We start from the raw sequence: 5,293 nt of genomic DNA on the forward strand, positions 1-5,293 counted from the left end.
TGTGTGTGTGTGTTGTTGGCTAGTTGTTTGCAGCTGAACTCATTGGAATGGGAAGTCATCATCAACCCATAGACAGGTGGGACTCACCTGCCTTTTTGCCACCGTCCTCCCCAGCAAAACTAGAATCGTGTAGCCTACAGTGTTGGCCCGCAATGGAATCCCCACCTGTGACTAATCATTTCAGCTAGTTAAGCTCTGAATATCAGCTACCCAACTTTATCAAGAGTTATCCTGAGCCTACAGTATTTGCAGTCAGAATCCATGTGTTTACACAGTGAGAAATGCACAAGTATTTTCTTTTTCACTTGGTTGCAGCTTGACAAAAATATATGAATACAAACTTTAAATCACTGATTATCATGACAATTTAGCCCACAGGGTGAAACTCCCGGACAGCAGTTGTGAGTAGCCTGATTTTACATTCCAGATATTGTCCATTTATTTTCACCTGTCCTGGTTTAGGATATATTGTTTGTCATATTCACATTCAAAGTAAATTTTTTATTTGATTGGGCGCCATTTAGGTTAGGCTATTTGATTAGAGAAACGTGCATGATGTAAAAAGTGTCCGTCTCATGACATCGTCATACAGTTGATCTCCAGCCTGTAGGCTACAGAAATTGTCAATCTTTCTACCATTGGCTATAGGCTACATGATTTATGTTGGATAATTTTTTGTGTGTGCCACAGCAGTGCTTCTCTCCAACAGCACCCTGGAGAGGCGCGCTGGGCATGGACAATATTTTGCCCCTGCCTTTGACAAAGTGGGTACTGCTTATCACGGGGCGGCATCAGGTATATGTAAGATATATGTGTTGTTGGAGGTGCGTCTTGGTCAGTTTAGCTCGGGAAATGCAGCCCTCGTCAATCTGCCACCCCAGGCATCAGCCTAATCCTGCCTAATGAGCAGGCCGGCCCTGGGTGGGAGGGATAGTGAACTATGGATATCACAGCAAGCTCCAAGATAGAGGAGAGGAACCAATACACTGACTCTGCATCATACAACTACAATCACATAGGAAGAAATAAACTGACACTATAACAAAACTATTAAAATGGCACAGAATCTTAAAGGAAAAACAGCCTTGGGCCTATTTCTTCAAAGCATTTGATCCAGACCAAAATTATCTGGGAGAGAGAGGAGAGAGGAAACGTATGGTAAGAACATGTGAGACCGAGAGAGAGAGAGAGAGAGAGAGAGAGAGAATGAGAGAGAGAGAAAGAGAGAGAGAAGCAAGAGAAAGAAAGAGAGAGGGTGCGAGCCAAAGAGAAAGAGAGAGCTAGAGGGACCAAGTGAGAGAGAGATGAAGCAAGAGAGGTAAAGAGAGAGAGTGTGTTTTTCTCTGCAGCACTCTGTCTGTTCTTTGTTCACGGTGGCTGAGCAGAGTGGAGCCACAGCTGGCCCCCCAGGAGCACTTGGCACGCGATCAGCCCTGCACTGGGCACACTCACAACCTAGCCCCAACAGACACACACTAGTCACAACAACGCCAAACAAACACTGCACTGCATGCACACACACTTACATATAGTCTAAACATACAGTCGAATGCACACTGATACACACTGAACCACAAACACACAGTATGTGCTTTTCCAGTGTCCATTAGCTCAGTCCTACTACTCTGCCTGCCTGTAGTTGGACACAAGCGTTGTGACTTTTAGTGGACTAAATAACAATAATAATACATATTTTACATTAAGATAATTTTTATTAACAGCTTAACCATAAAGACATGTGATAGACATACATAATAATGACAGAAAGAAAGGTGTGGCATTGTTCAAACTTGAAATATCACATTTATTAAAAGCTAGATTAATTTTAAACTGAACAAAAATATAAATGCAAAATGCAACAATTTGTAATATTTTACTGAGTTACAGTTCATGTAAGGAAATCAGTCAAATTAAATGAATTCATTAGGCCCTAATCTATGGATTTCACATGACTGGGAATACAGACATGCATCTGTTGGTCACAGATATCTTTTTTTAAAAGCTAGGGGCATGGAACAGAAAACCAGTCAGTATCTGGTGTGACCACCATTTGCTTCATGCAGCGTGACACTTTTCCTTCACATAGAGTTGATCAGGCTGTTGATTGTGGCCTYTGGAATATTGTCCCACTCCTCTTCAATGGCTGTGCAAAGTTGCTGGATATTGGCGGGAACTGGAGCACGCTGTCGTACACATTGATCCAGAGCATCCCAAACATGCTCAATGGGTGAATTGTCTGGTGATTATGCAGGCCATGGAAGAACTGGGACATTTTCAGCTTCCAGGTATTGTGTACAAATCCTTGCAACATTGGGCCTTGCATTATTATTCTGAAACATGAGATGATGGCGGCGGATGAATGGCATGACAATGAGCCTCAGGATCTCATCACTATTAATGCAATTGTGTTTGTTGTCCGTAGCTTGTGCCTGCTCAACCCCACCGCCACCATTGGGCACTCTGTTCACAACTTTGACAGCAAACAGCTCGCTCACACGACGCCATATACATGGTCTGCGGTTGTGACACCGGTTAGACGTACAGACACATTTATTAAAAGGATGTTGGAGGTGGCTTATGGTAGAGAAATAAACATTCAATTATCTGGCAACAGCTCTGGTGGACATTCCTGCAGTCATCATGCCAATTGCACACTCCCTCAAAACTTGAGACATCTGTGGCATTGTGTTGTGTGACAAAACTGCACATTTTAGAGTGGCCATTTATTGTCTCCAGCACAAGGTTCACCTGTGTAATGATCATGCCATTTAATCAGCTTCTTGATATGCCACACTTGTCAGGTGGATGGATTATCTTGGCAAATGAGAAATGCTCAGTATTTTTTGTGTGCAAATTGTAATGGGGTCCTGTGTGTAGCTGGTGTAGAGAGTCAGATGCAGGACAGCAGAAATTAGTAATTAACGTACTTTACTCAAAATACAAAAATACAAGGCAAATATACGAGCCCACAATAACAGACCGAATTACAAAGAACAATCACTCACAAACAAACATGGGGAACAGAGTGTTAAATAATAAACAGGTCATTGGGTGAGGGAAACTAGGTGTGTAAGACTAAGACAAAACAAATGGAAAATGAAAAGTGGATCGGCGGCGGCTATAAGGCCGGTGACGTCGATCGCCGAACACCGCCCGAACAAGGAGAGGGACCAACTTCGGTGGAAGTCGTGACACAAATGGAACATTTCTGGGATATTTTATTTCAGCTCATCAAACATGGGACCAACACTTTACATGTTGTGTTTAATTTTTGTTTCAGTGTATTTTGTTTCACACAAATTAGGTACTGAGTTCAGGTACTGATTGAATTCACATTTAAACTCGTTGACAAGTTTTAATGTCTGTGTCTTAGGCCCAGTATGTTTGCGTGTCTAGTAGAGCCACGGCTTTGTCTGTCTGTCTGTCTGTCTGTCTGTCTGTCTGTCTGTCTGTCTGTCTGTCTGTCTCGCTCTCTTCCTGTCTCTGTCTCTCTGTCTCTTTCTCTCTCTTCCTCTCTATCTCTCTCATTATATATATATCTCTCTCGGTCTCTCTGTCTCTCTTCCTCTTTCTGTCTCTTTGTCTCTCTCTCTCTCTCTTCCACTCTCTCTCTCTGTCTCTGTCTATTCAATTCCAAAGACTTTATTGGCATGGGAAACTCTCGCTCGATCTCGTCATCTTCTCGATCTCTTCGATCTCTGCGATACTCTCTCTCTCTCGATCTCTCTCTCTCGATCTCTCTCTCTCTCATCGATCTCTCGATCTCTCTCTCTCTCGATCTCTCTTCTCTCGACTCTCTCTCTCTCGATCTCTCTCTCTCTCGATCTCTCTCGATCTCTCTTCGATCGATTCCTCTCTCTCTCTTCTCTCTGCGGATCTCTCTCGATCGATCTCTCTCTTCTCTCTCTCTCTCCCTCTCTCTCTCTCTTTCTCTCTCTTCCTCTCTATCTCTCTCATTATACAGTATATATATCGTCTCTCGGTCTGCTCTTCTGTCTCTTCTTCTCTTTTCTGTCTCTTTGTCTTCTCTCTCTCCTCTCTTTCCACTCTCTTCTCTCTGTCTCTGTCTATTCAATTCCAAGGACTTTATTGGCAATGGTGAGAAAGTATTGTCTTCTCTTTCGCTGCCCTGGGACCGTGTAGGGAGTGGATCGCGAAGAAGGCCCTAGTATATTGTTCAGAGGAAAGGATAGTGAGGTCTAGGGCGCTCTCTGAGGAGATTTGAGGAATAGGCGTGTAGAGAAGAGGAAGGTGGCGTGGCTCTCTTTTTCTTCCTTTCACTTCTCCTCTCGTCTGCTCTCTCTCTCTCATTCCTCTCTCTCTTCTCCTCTTCTCATCTTCTCGTTTCATTATATAATATATCTCTCTCAGTCTCTCTCTGTCCTCCTCTCTCTTTTCTGTCTCTTTGTCTCTTCTTCTCTCTCGCTCTGTCTTCTCTTCCACTCTCCTCTCTCTGGTCTCTGTCTAATCGAAAATAATTTTCAAGGCTTTATTGGCATGGGGAAATCTCTTCTGCGATATTCTCTTATTTTTGTCTTTTCCTTTCACTCTCTCTCTCTTCTTCTCCTTCTCTCTCTCTCTCTCTTCTCTCTCTGCTCTCTCTCTTTCCTCTCAATTATATATATATCTCTCTCAGTCCTCTCTCTGTCTCTCTCTCTTCTCTTCATCTCTTCTCTCTCTCTCTCTCTCGTCTCCTTCTTTCTTTCTTCTCATTATATATATATCGTCTCTCAGTTCCTCTCTGTCTTTCTTCCTCTCTCTCTCTTCTCTCTCTCCGTCTCTCCTCTCCCTCTCTCTCTCATCTCTGCCTCATTTCTTCTCTCTCTCTCTCCTCTCTCGTCTCTCTTTCTCTCTTCTCTCTCTCTCTTTCTCCTCTCCTCTCTCTCTCATCTCTCTCTCATCGTTCTCTCTCATCGTCTCTCTTCTCTCTCTCTTCTCTTATCTCCTCTCTTCTCTCCCTCGCTCCTCTCCTCCTCTTGCCTCTCTCTGTCAGTCTCTCTCGTCTCTCTCTTCATCTTCTCCTCTTCTCTCTCTCTCTCTGTCTCTCTCTCTCTCCTCTCCTCCGCCCGCTCCGCGTTGTCATCTCTCTCTATCTCTGTCTCTCCTAAAATGAAGACCAGTTTGTTCTGCGCCAGGACAACTAAAAATAAAAGGAGGTATAAATGGCAGCACCATCTGGCGCTGCCCTGCCTGCTTGAAGAGGAGGGGGATGAGCAGAGGAGGAGAGAGAAGAGGGGGAAATACTTTTTGAGGACCAGGTGAATGACAGGAGGATGATATTGCCCTGGCGAAG

This window comes from Salvelinus sp. IW2-2015, linkage group LG36 (assembly GCF_002910315.2).
Source record: "Salvelinus sp. IW2-2015 linkage group LG36, ASM291031v2, whole genome shotgun sequence".
In the NCBI taxonomy this organism is placed as follows: domain Eukaryota; kingdom Metazoa; phylum Chordata; class Actinopteri; order Salmoniformes; family Salmonidae; genus Salvelinus; species Salvelinus sp. IW2-2015.